General features: G+C 37.8%; 1 pseudogene; it reads right to left on the bottom strand.

Annotated features, from left to right (window-relative positions):
- Positions 1–609: 609 nt before the first annotated feature.
- Positions 610–6,705, bottom strand: LOC109118090 (annotated as a pseudogene).
- Between the last annotated feature and the right edge of the window lie 6,809 nt (positions 6,706–13,514).

Raw genomic sequence — 13,514 nt, 5'->3', positions numbered from 1 at the left:
GCAAAGTGAGTTCCCATACCATATTGGAGTGAAACTAGAAATTGACAGCAGAAACATACCTAGAATACAGTAACTTTTTCTCTTTTTTCCTATTACATGTGTTTTATTTTATACATTTTTATATATTAACTTTTTCTTATGAGGGAAACCATGTTATGTTCAAGCTTGAATGTATGATTTACTTCATTTAGCATTATGGTCTCAAGGTCTATCCATTTTCCTACAAATGCCTCAAGTTTATCTTTATTTATGGCAGAGTAGTATTCCATTGTGTATTAATACCTTATTTTTTAATCTGTTCATCTGTTGATGGGCATATAGGCTATTTCCAAGATTTAGCTATTATAAATTGTGCTGCTATCAACATGGATATACATATGCCACTATTGTATGAGGTTTTAAACTCCTTTGGGAAGATACCTAAAAGGGGAATAGCTGGGTCAAATGGAATTTCTAGTTTTAGCTTTTTGAGGAATCTCCGTATTGATTTCCATAGTAGTTGTATCAGTTTACACTCCCACCAACGTTGAAGAAGTTTTCCTTTCCACAGCTTCATCAGCATTTGTTATTGATTGATCTCTTTCATTTATTTTTTATTTTTTTCCCTCATTGAGTTTATTGTTATGTTTTAGGTATTTTGTTTCTGCTCCTCTATGGCAAGGGGGAGGAAGCCTGGATGACTTTTGTTAAGACAAATCAAGATGTAAGGGATGGATCAGAATCCATAGTGAAACTAAAGGAGGGACCATATGAAAATATAAATCCAATGAAACAAAAGCTTTTGCTCATCTTCAGGGGGCTTTTCCAATTTTCTGGGGAAGATTTCACTGAGTGGAGGTTGCTGCTGGGTTCCTTGGAGTTGAGTGGGGTTCATGCAAGAAGAAAGATTCACTGTACTTGGTGTCCTGGGAGTCGGCTGGACAGGTCTTCTGTTGAGTCGAGGCTTCCTGGTTTGGAAGAGAGTGGGAATGCTTGAGCAGAAACAAAAAGGTGAGGGCTGCCAGATGTAACTGCGTCTCTATCTGCACCCACTACTTCAATAGCCCCGGCTTCTCGCAGACGCTGTTAAGGCTGTTAGGGCTGGAACTCCGCGTGAAGCTGGAGCTCGTGGAGGAGGAATTGGGGTTGTAGCAGATGGTCTTCAGAAGTCTGGAAAAGTTTCTCCTGTGGTCCAGTCAGGAGAGGATAGGGAGGGATGGGCTCTTTTCGGCGAGGCTTTCAATGGCAGGGTGGCGGCTTCTGATCCCTCATCACTTCCGCCTGGCTGGCAGAGCTGGGGTCCGCGGTTTAGGGAGTGCTGCAAGTTCCTGGCTCTCCTCAGCGATGCTGGCCTCCGGCCAGCTGGTGGCGCTGTTCCTGGAGGTGGACGCTGTGTCTGCGCGCAGGCCCTTCAGCCTCTTCACCTCTTTGGTATGCTTTTAGACGAGACCTGCTGAATGACGGACTGCTAGTTCGGCCTCAGGTAGCTGTTGGTTGTCGGTTTTTGGGACTCTTTATAGAACACACCTCACGTCCTTAGCTGGCTTCGGTTCTTTTTTGGGTGGCTAGTCTTCCTTCATTTCCATGCTGGGAGAATTCTTGTCATGTTGAGAATTCTTCCACAGGAGAGATTTTGGCAGGGATTTTACGGTCTCTCTGGAAACTTCTGGAAGGCTAGCTGGTGGCGCTGGGGCAGCCCCAGCCACATTGCCACCGCTCTCTGGCTTTCTCGAGCTTGCTGGTGGTGAGAATGGCGGAATGTTGACTGCTTCAGAGACAGCTTCTCCAGAGTATGGGAATGGGACCTGCTGAATGCGTGAGCCATGAGGAAAGATGTGATGTAGAGCACAAAGGCTGGCTGAGTGCAAATGGCGGGAGCACTAGGGTCCTCATGTCGCTCCCGGAAGGCCTCGGGAGCAGTCGGCACAGGATTTGTAGGAAGGCTTAACTTTCTTCTAGATTTTTTTTTTTGGGGGGGGTACTGGGGAATCGAACTTGGGTTCTTGTTCTTACAAGGCAGGTGGCAGAACCACTAAGCCAAATCCCTGGCCCGCGGCTTAACTTTCTTGAGGATCCTCAAAATGGCATCATTTTGGGTCTCGGTCGGTGCCCAACTCTGTGCTCTCCGGCTTTCCTCACTTCACATTTCCCCAACCTGTGGCAAGGAGCGTCTGTGGGATTTGGGACTCCCAAACTCGAATCTTCTTCACGTCCTCCTCACAGAGTCCAACACATTCCTGGGCTCATCTGGCTGGCTTGTGTACCTTCCCTGGCTGAGTGGCAGCCTCCAACAGAGCATCCCTTTCAAGGTCTTCCCTGTGGATCAAGCTGATACGGTTACTGTTGGAGGGTGTTAGAGTTTCCTTTAGAAAACAGGGAAGTGACTTCCATAATGGGAAACTGATTTACCCAAAGTCTCATTGCCTGAATTCTGGATTCAGAACCCACACTGACCACAGCACACTGTATCTGGAAAAGCATTCATTCATTCACAGTATGTTCACCATTTTTTTGCTCTTCATAGTGGTTCTATATGAAAAGGATTAGTATCATTTACTTTCTGTGAAGAAATAGGAGATGGAGGCTTTTCACATGCCTAGCTAGGATCATACAGCAAAGTATATAGAGAAGATAAACTGAATCCTGCCCTTTCTGAGTTCTTATCTATTAGCTGCATACCTCCATGAGTGTGTAAACAAATTATTTTTAAGTTAATTTATGTTAATTTTATAATTTTATTTAAATATATAGGTATATAAATCTAGGTATAAACTTAGGCTTACAATTTTCATATGACTATTTAAAATACATTTAAAATAAATTACAGTAAATGTATATAAACCTACAAAACCAATGCAAATAATCTTATTAATTTACAGTGATGAATAATGTTAACTTATGGCTCTTTATACTGGCAGGATTATTTTTCTTTCTTTTAAAGTCCAGCTAGTCAGTGCTATGTAATAATTAAATATTTTCAGTTTTCTGAATTCAAACTACTGTCAAATCTTTGTTTAAAGTTTTTATTATTGTTACTTGGGAGCACATGAAATCTAAATATTAAATCTGCCTGTATGTGTTATATTGGTTTGGAAACAACTGAAGTCGAATCATTTGACAATAATGTCATCATGAATACATACATTGCATAGGAGTCATAAAAAGAATTGTCAGATGATTCAGAATGTAATCACAAGAACTTTTTTAAAGATTAAGATCAAGCTTAAAATAAAATAAATTCGAAAAATCAAAATCACATTTGGTTAGAAAATTTGTAGATTCCTGAGAATTTTTCCCCAGATATAAATAGCTATTTGTGGTCTTATACCATGCCATCTTCAGTAATCTTCATGTGTGATGTCATGGCTTATCACTTAGAGAGCAATATCCTATGTTACATCCCTTAATTCTCATTTCAGTTCTATATTGTAGATTCAAGAAGATATTCACTGACTCATTCACTGACACTCTACTAGTAAATTGTGGAGCTGAGTCTAGAGTTCAGATCTTTTGATTGTACTGTTATTCTTTTCCCTCCCCCCGTACTGTTATTTTTTAACTTTTATTGTGTTAAATAATTATTAACTGAATAAAAGATCCATCTTAGGGGAGTTGTCCAACGTTTAATAATTTTTGAGGTCCAATTTTTATCATCATTAATATCTGATCCTCAGTCTTTTCCTCAGAAAATTATGCACAGTCTCTGCAAAATTCTATTAAATCAGCAGGGGGTGTTTTAGTAGTGTATTTCACATATTAACGCAAACAGCTTTATTCCTTAAGAGAGAAGTATGCAGTTTCATCAGTTTTGAAGCTTTGAAGTATCTGCTTCATCTAGATATAGATTTTAATATGCTAAAATATTATAATTAAAACAGAAATTACTAGCTCCACCACCAGTGAGGATGAAGAACTACAAATGATTCATACTAAACTATAGGGCAGAATTCTAATTTGCATAAATCCCAGAATAGCTACATAGAAAAATTACTTATTATTTTAGTATTTATTTTAATGAAAATGCATATGTGACTTTGATATAAGTAATTTAGTGTCTATTTATGGGAAAAGTGCTAATTCTAAAAGCTTGTCACTTTACAGTTCCCTGAAAGAGACTTGAAAGCCACAAAGAGCAATATCTTTCTGCCATGTGGGAATTTTCAGAGAAAATTAAATGTGGTTTGGAATTGCCAAATTGAACTTTATAAAATGACTATTATGGTATGTAAAGTGCCCTTTTCTGATACTATTTTATAATTCTGTGTAATATGACTCATGCTCTAGAGAAATATTAAGAGCTACATTTTGCACACATTTCTTTCTTTCTTTTTTTTTTTAATGACTGTTTGATGCCTACTGTTCACAAAAGATTCTAGTGACCTACGTAGAGGGAAGAAGAGAAAATGTGATAATTCTGAGTAGGGGGACCAAATGCTAATTCTGTGGGGACAGGAGCAGAGCAACTTAGGGCAAGCAACTAAGGCTAATTGCCTGAGGGAATCATGTAACAATTATCTTATTTTTAATATGGTGTTTGTCAGTATTCCACTCAGTATTTTCCACTCAGTATTCACTCATTGTTTCTAAAGATCTGTGAATTATTGTAAGGTGTACTAAGGAGGTGATGAAGACAGGTACCTCTTCTGAGTCAGGGAGCATTGGTAGGGTTTTTTTCCTACATAAAAAAGCAAGCCTTTTAAAGAATGAAGAAAGTCAGTATGTTCTAAAGTTGTTAAAAATTACCATATGATATCATCTGCTTATTAGTGTAAGCCTCATCATTTAATTGAGAAAATGTTAACAATAAATAAGACTATGACATGTTTTCAAGGGAGATTTTCCATGTGTTTTAAAAGTGATGTGAAGCAAATTGCTTGTGAATGGGTGCTCTGGGATCAGTGCATAAATAGGAGTCCCTGGCCATCTCACCCCGTTCCCTTCCCAGCAGAAGTTTGGGCTATCACTGAGAGCATATCTGTCCCTCCTTTCTGGGATCCAGGTCCTCTGTCTTGCTCATTCCTATCTCACCTGCTGAAAACCAAAGTGCAGTCTTAGGCCATAGGATAAATGCAGTGTCCTTGTGCACATAACCTGTTCTGTGCTCTGCATCTAGCTGTAAAAGTTAGTGAGTGGCATTTCATTCACACTCTCCTCACTTTTCTTCACAGTCTACTTTAAATTATTCCCTTAGTGGATTTTAATTATTGGGTAAAATGACCTAGAAGACACATATTGATAATTTCCCAGTGATGCTATATTTGCTACAGGTTGGAAACTAGAACTAGGAAGACATCCTGGCCAGGAGTCTACCCTGGCAGCTTCCTTCATCTCTGATAAAGTGTTCACTCAACCAGCTCCTGTTTCAGATGTCAGGGTAGGAGTTCAGGAGGGAGAGAAAGTTAAAGCTGCTATATTTTAGTTACTTTTTCTCCTTGCTGAAACAAAATACTTGACACCCAAAGTTGAAGGAGGAAAGGTTTATTTAGCTCACGGTTTGTAGAACTTTTAGTCTGTAATCAGCTAGCTCCAAGGTAAAATGGCCTGGCCAAGGGGCATCTCAGAGGAGAAACAGTTCATGCCAGGCAGAAGGTAGCAAAGCAAGGAAGCGACAAACTACAAGTAACTAGCAGCAAGCCTTCTTCTGTCCTTTATAGTGTATCCAAGATACCTCCCCTTAGTCAGGATAGCACTTACACCCTTAATCCTACTATTGCACTGTTAATCAGTCATACACTATAGATTCAGCCATCTCTGAAAAAGCCCCACCTATGACCTCATGAGGCTTTGGGGGTACTATCTAAGTATAAACCATAACATGTTGATTTCAGCAAATGAAGAAGAGAAAGAAGTGACAGGAAAGGAGAATTTGTGGCTCCTAGCACATGTGTGTTTCCTGTCTTAAATAAACAAGAACGGAAATTAAACATTCATTGAGCCAACAGTCCTGTCTAGCTGCTGCCCCATTTCCAGTCCCTCTCCACAGCCAGACTTGTCCAGAGAGGCAAGTCACCCTGCTATGCCAGCCTCCTCACTGGCCATTCTCTCTTCAGCCCATTGCATCTTTGCTTCTTAAACTAATATTGTCAAGATTCCCGAAGATCTCCATGATTCTAAATATAGAGGTCATTTCCTATCCTCATCTTACTAAATGTGTGTAACAGCAGGAGGTAGATTTAACAGCACTTAGTACGTATCCGGCCCACCTCCCAGTGCCTCCTCCATATTAACTTTTTCAGCACACAGAGTATTGCCTTCTTTTAAAAGAGGAGACCGAAGCACAGAGAAGTTCTGAGTTCCATAATACTTTACTGACAGAGAAGGGGCTTGAAGTTTGGCAGTTAGACTGTAGTAGCTACACTTGCAGCCTGTGTTGAGTATGGTGACTCTTTGGAACGGTCTGTTCTCCCATCTTCTACAACAATCCTTTAAGTTTCTCTTTACAATGTGCTGACTTCTTTTCTTCTCCCTAAACATTCTAGATATACTTTCTCAATCCACGATTCTCTTTTCTCTTCTTTCCTAAAATGCTTGATCCTTTACACAAAACTTTGTCTCCCCATAAACTTTTCCTCACAGCAACTCACTCTGAAAACCTAGGGGTCCATTGCTTCCTCCCCTCAACACCTGGATATTACCTCCATCATTGACTCCTGAAATTCCATCTTGAAAATAGATATTCTCTTGCCTTCTTTTTCCATTTTCACTGCCAGCAACTCTCACATACATTCTTGCAACACTTTGAATCTTTTCTCTCTATAATTCCTTTATATTCAGCAGCAAAATGATATTAAAAATGAAAATTGGATCCCTTTACTTATCTGCGTGGGGACTCTTAAAAATCTGTAAAAACTGTATCTTAAAAATATAATTTCTTACTATGGCCTAAAAAGCTGATCTGTCTTCTTATGTGAATTTACCTTCCAGATAAGCTTCAGCCATGCTTGATTTCTCAGTTCCTCAAACATGCCAAGCTCCTGTTTCCTTTCTTTTCTGGTACATGCAGTTTTTTCTGCTTGAGATAATCACCTCCTACTCTTCAGCTGGTTAACACCATCTCTTTTTCTGTCTTAACTTCAAGGTGATCTCATCAAGAAATTTTCTTGACAAATTCTAACAAGATAGGAAGTTAATTTACCTATGACAGCCTTTCCTTAAGGTTTTATTTTTATTTTGTTTCTTTAAGTTGTTTTTTTTTTTTTTAAAACAAAGTCTTACTATGTAGTCTAGGCTGAAATTTAACTCAATATGGAGCCCAGGATGCCCTCAAACACATGGTGATCCTCCTGCCTCAACCTCCCGGGTGCTGGGATTATAGGCGTGGATCACCATGCCTGGTCCTTTTAGTTTTCTTTTTTAAAGGAAAGTTTTAAACCAGGCATTGTGGTGAACTCCTATAATCTCAGCACTGTGAGAGGCTGAGGCAGGAATATTACAAGTCTAAATCATGTCTGGGTGAATGAATTAGTGATACCTTGTCTCAAATGAAACAAAATGAAACACCCCAAGACAAAAATAAATCCAACTAGACTGGCAATGTAGCTTAGTACAAGGCCCTGGATTCAATCCTTAAAAAAAAACAAAAACAAAGAGGCAGAATCTGAACTGTTATATTAGTACATTTCTATTTTACTAGACAGGGCTCTGAAAAACTTGTTTTCCTCTCCTATATGTCTCTGGTAATTGACCTACTAACAGTTTACAATGTCTAACAATCAGAAAGATGACAGAAATCAAAGAGCTGGAGCAAGCTCTTAGAGTTCCCTCCTTTAGGCCAAGCATTGTCTTTAATTGCTGCTCTGTGAGAACTTCCAAGGAGTTCTAAGGGATAATCCAGTATGGCTCAGGTACCAGTAAGGGATAGATGGAGAGACTGGAAGCATCTATTTTTGGCAGATGTGGCTGTACCCTATTTCAGTATTTTAACGAATGCAGGGTGGCCTTTCAGGCTAAAAAATCACTCATTCTTGTTTCTGTCCGCTTTGGCAACTCTATCTCAACTCTTGCTTGCCAGCTTCAGTATAACTATCTTTTAGTTTAGTTATTTTTGTTATTTACTTGTTTTTTTGTATGTATACTGACATGTAGGACCCATGAAAACAGAGGAATATCTGCTTGTTGCAATTGTGAATTGATTATTTACCTAGCACAAAACATATTATGCAATGGATATTTAACAAATATTTGCTGAATGAATGAATGAAAATAACCTCCTTTGACTAATTAGGGTACATTTTATTTCCACAGGAATATACAACTTGCAAAATCAAAACTGTTCTCAAACTTTAACATTCTGGGTATATCTTAGTGTAGATCATCTTGCATTCCTTCTCCAGTGCACCTATCACGAAATAGTCACATCACCTGTAACGTATTTCTAAGTCAAATCTCCTTATGCTTGTCTTTTGCTTAAAACTTTTCCAGGTTCCTGTTTCCCATTTGAAAGGAGAAAATTCAAACCCCTTACTGGGTGTTCAATCTTGACACAGTCTGTGTCCAAGCTCCCTTCTGTTGTGCTTTCCTTTGCTTCCTCTAGTATATCCTGAGATCAGATATTCCATAAGACTACCTATGCAGCTTTTTTAATTCGCGCTGCTGAGTGGAGTCCTTTTCATCTTTCTGGGCTCAACACTAGCTTGACTCCTGTGGAAAGCTTCTTGTTACTGTCTTTTTGCTAAGCTCCTTGCTTTCATCCTGATCCCTCCCATTTTGAGTTCCCATAGCACTGTATTCATAAATTCAGCAGAACACATATTGCGCTGCCATATAACTTCCATAATCATATACTGCATTGTACTATGATAATACGATGTCAGGGTCTCCTTTGTTAGATTCTCAGCTCTTCAAAGAGAATGATGTATTTTTTTCATCTTTGTGTAGCTAGCACTAGTGTGGTGCCTGACACACTAATTGCCACATTGAACTCAGGATCTATTTCCTGTTTGGACTCAAATAATGGAGATTGTTGCAACTTTTAAATATATGAACTGCACAGCAAGATATAGTGCATAGAATGTGGGAGGTGGAGTCAGGCAAATTTGGGTGAGAATTTAGTTTCTGCCTTTTTACTTATTATATGACTTTCAGTGAGTGTCTTAGTCATTTTCTTGTCACTGAGACACAATACCTGATACCCACAAAATAAAGGAGAGATATATTTTGACTCAAGTTTACAGTCCCTGGTCAGCTATCTTTCAGGCAGAAGTGGTATGGCAGGGCCGGGGATTTAGCTCAGTGGTTCTGACACACTGCAAGTGCAAGGACCCAAGTTCAATCCCTGGTACTAAAACAAAACAAAACAAAACACAGTGGTATGTCAGAGGGGCATAATGGAGGAAAAATGCTCACATCATGGTGGCCAGGAAGCAGAGGGAGCAGGGAGGAGTCAGGGAAGTAGATACAGTATACCAGGTCTTGCCCTCAGTTACTCAACTCCAACTCGGCGCCACCTCCAGCAGAAAGTCAGCTATAGGTCTCCATTGTCCAATCTTCTTCCAGAAATCCCACCTATGAGTGCATGCTGGCTCTTGGGGGAGCATCTTGATATAAACTGTAACATTGGCTAAAGTACTTAATATTTTTGGAACTCAGCTTTTGTAAGATAGAATAATGGTCTCGAAAAGATGACACATCCTAATCCCTGAAACATAAATATATTGGGTGACGTGCATGGCAAAAGGGAATCAAGGTTCCCAATCATCAGGTTTTAAAATGCTGAAATTATCCTGGACTGTCTGGGTGAACCTTAAAAATCCTTAAAACTGGAAGAGTGAATTGGAAGCAAGAATCAAAGAGATGGTGGCATGAGAAAGACTTGGCTTGATGTTCCTGACTTTGAAGATGAAGAAGGGTTAAGGCCAAGAGACGCCCCCTCCCCAAGGGTACAGAAAGGAATGCTGCCTGCTGACATCTTGATTTTAGCCAGTGAGACCCATTTTAAACTATAGAACTGTAGGGTAATATATTCATATCAACTCACTAAGTTTGCAGTAATTTGTTGTAGCATCCACAGAAAACTAATATAATTTCTTTGACCATAAAGTGAAACTAGTAATACATAGCTTACTACATTACAAAATATGCATGATGTTTCATTATACTTCTAAGGTAATGCATGTAATAGACTAAATATGTGCCCTACACATTGAAAGTGTTTCATTATTGTTAAATTTTCTACTCCTCTTCCTGTCTGAACAGTTATCTAGAAGATGTATTCTAGATATGTAAGATTAACACGTGAATTGTATGATGCTTAAATCAATATGCTTATGTTACTGAAATTAAATAATCATCAGAACATAGTTCTCTTGTTGTAACATAGGATAAAGTAAACTCAAAGGATTACATTGCTTATTTATTTCTGTGGCTCTTATGAAAGATGACTTTCCCTTCTGCAGATTTTTATGAAGCTTGGCAGTTGCATATAACTCTTTATTTTTTGCTTCTTTATTTAGAGGAATTGGCAGTTTTAACACTATGGAATTATCTTAAGGACAGAATGTTATAATTTAAAGTAAATACATCCTTTGATCTTGCTATTGCCCATTTAAAATTTTTTTTATTTTTGCCTATTTAGTATTTTTTGTTGTTGTTTTTGGGGATGATAGTGAGGAAGGGTGAGTGATTCTAATTCAGCAGAAAGATTTAGGCAATAGTTATTGCAGGTCAAGTAGCAGTACAAAATACAAAATCTGAAAAGATTCATTATAAAATGTTAAATAATGTGAAATATATACACATCGTGTGACTGAAATCTTATTACTTTAGATGATCTTTAAATCAGCTTGATAGAGTCTAATGAGTCAGAAAGATTAGGAGAAGGTTAATAAGAGTGCTGGTTTAGGACTATAGTCACTATAATAGTTCATTTATACTGCATTATGTTTTATTATATCATGTCAGATTGTATTAATCATATCATAGCCTACAAAAATCATATTATTATTTGTATACTACTTATAAGTTAAACAGGATTTTGTAGTTTTTTGTTTTTTGTTTTTTGTTTTTTTTACCTAGGAATCCATTCATGACTTAAACCATTATCTGTATAGGAAGATGCCTCCTAAATTCTAATGAATTTATAAATAATCTGCTGTAAATTGCCAAACTGTCTGAAGGCTGTCTCTGAAATTCTTATTCTCTTATGTTTCAAGGTACAGCCACCCCTCTATTCCTCTTCTGTATTTTCAAACATTTTAGGCTATGCCTCACAGTAAGAAATGCATTTTATATTATAATCTTGTAGCAATCACCTCCTACACATAAAAATTTCATAAAACCACTCAGTGTGATTTCCTCTATTTGCTAAACTATTTTATTTTAATAATTTATTTCTTTATAAAATGATTTTTATAATTCATTTAATATTAATTTTTATTGCCTGATAATAGATTGTGACCTGCAATTTATAAAACACTATCTTACTTTTTTATTATTATTATCTAAACCTACAAAATGGAATGTGGTACACCGACCTAAGATCTCAGTCAGTTTTCCTTCATTCACACTGACTATCTTTGTAACTCATGCCTTTTATTATTTTTTTTCCCAGTATCAGGGATGGAACTCAGGACCTTGTGCTTGTGAGACAGAGGCATGTTTGTTTTTTAAGTTTGGGGCTACTAGCAGTACACATCATTAGTAAATACAGTATTGCAGGTAGTTAATTTTGCTTTCAATGAATGGATATACTCAATTTGTATAAAATATAATTATTCATGTTGTATCTGGAAGAACATGTGCTGTTTTTTCTCTCTCCCTCTCTTTTTCTTTGAGATAGTCATTGACTATACAGTGAATATTGGCTGTGATATTTAATTTAGTATTTAGAATTTTGGTTTATTTTTCTTCAAGAGAGCTTCCTAAATTGTTTAAGCTTCAGTCATTTCTTTCCTGCAGCTTGCTCTAACTCACTATGTAGCAGAGGCTGGCCTTGAACTCTCAGCAAACCTTCTGCCTTAGCCTCTTGAGTGGGATTTCAGGGATTTCAGGGATTTCAGGTGTGGGCCACCGTGCCCAGCAACTCACTCTCTTATGTGCCTTTTTGGGGATTTCATGATATATAACTCTTTTTTTTTTTTTTTTTTGGTACTGGGAATTGAACTCAGGACCTTGTGCTTTCGAGGCTAGGTGGTGGCACCACGGAGCTAAATTCCTGACCCAATGATACATAACTCTTTATGGGATATTAAGCAAAACATAGAGCATTTTGCTTTTCTTTTATGGGAAAAAAGACTTAATAGATCACTTTTACAGTTAGAGAAAGCTGCAGGAAAGAAATGACTGAAGCTTGAACAATTTAGGAAGCTCTTTTGAAGAAAAATAATCCAAAATTATAAATACTAAATGAAATATCACAGCCAATATTCATTTGTAATAAGGACAGAAATAACAAAAGTGGCAAATATTCAATGATAGCAGAAGCATCACAACATCAAATATTTTTATTAATAAACTGTTTTCAAACTTTGACAAAATTTCCCCTACATTTTTGCAAGGAAAAACTTCAAATACCTCTTGATATGATAATATTTTGGGAATATATGCTATGTACAGAATAGAAGGATAAACTAGAGAAGCTCCAGTCTTTGCCTTCACCTTGGATGACCTTCCATGGCTTCTGGTATAGACCCTTTGGCCTCCCAATACGGACTCAGACAGGACACTCCAGCAAGCTCCAGGCCTTCCACTCGATCCATCGGATCTCCAGCATGCAGCCAGCCCTTTTGTACTCTTTCATTCGTGACTCTGTGGGCAGCCATTGTAAGCCAGGCTTGTAAATCTTTATATTCTTGCATTACATCTGTTTCTCTAGAAAGCATTCATTGGTACAAGGTCCAATCAATGAGATATTTACTTTTTCTCCAATGTATTCCATGATTCACTCCAGTTTATTAATTGAATTATAAAAAATTTACAAGCATATCATTCTGTTTTAGTTACTGTGTTTGAAGTACTAACTCATTTTGTTACAATTTACTTTCTGAATAGGAATAATTTATATTGGTTTTATTGCTCACTGTATTGCTTTTTTTCTTACATTATTATTATTATCATCATCATTGTTTTTTGAGACAGGGTCTTGCCTTGAACTCACTACAGAGCTCAGGGTGGCCTTGAACTCCTGGAGGTCATCCTGCCTCATGCCTCCTGAGTGCTTGGAATCATAGCATAGGAATCACACCCAGCTCTTAGCCCATTACTTTCTATTCTAAATTTTCTCGTGATTCTTTAAATACATAATTTAGAAGCAGCAAAGTGCCCCCTATATTCACCCAAATCAGGAGTCTATAATTTTGCGTGCATATGATAAGACTTGGGCTTGCTTCTCCTGTAACGGTCTGCTCCAACTTTGAGGATTGCCATTTATGAGCACTGGTCTCATTGTGGCATCCAGGGCTTGACTGAATAAATTATCTTTCTGACCTTAAATTTACTCATCTGAAAAATGAAGGGACTGGTCTAGATGCTTTTTATGGAGATCTCTGTGGTACAGTCCAGTGAAATAAAAATGTAAGGAGAATAATCTGGATGTATGG

This window comes from Fukomys damarensis, unplaced genomic scaffold (assembly GCF_012274545.1).
Source record: "Fukomys damarensis isolate Sample0158 unplaced genomic scaffold, DMR_v1.0_HiC HiC_scaffold_14, whole genome shotgun sequence".
In the NCBI taxonomy this organism is placed as follows: Eukaryota; Metazoa; Chordata; class Mammalia; order Rodentia; family Bathyergidae; genus Fukomys; species Fukomys damarensis.
The sequence above is the reverse complement of the archived record's forward strand: the minus strand, read 5'-3'. Positions and strand labels throughout refer to the sequence as shown.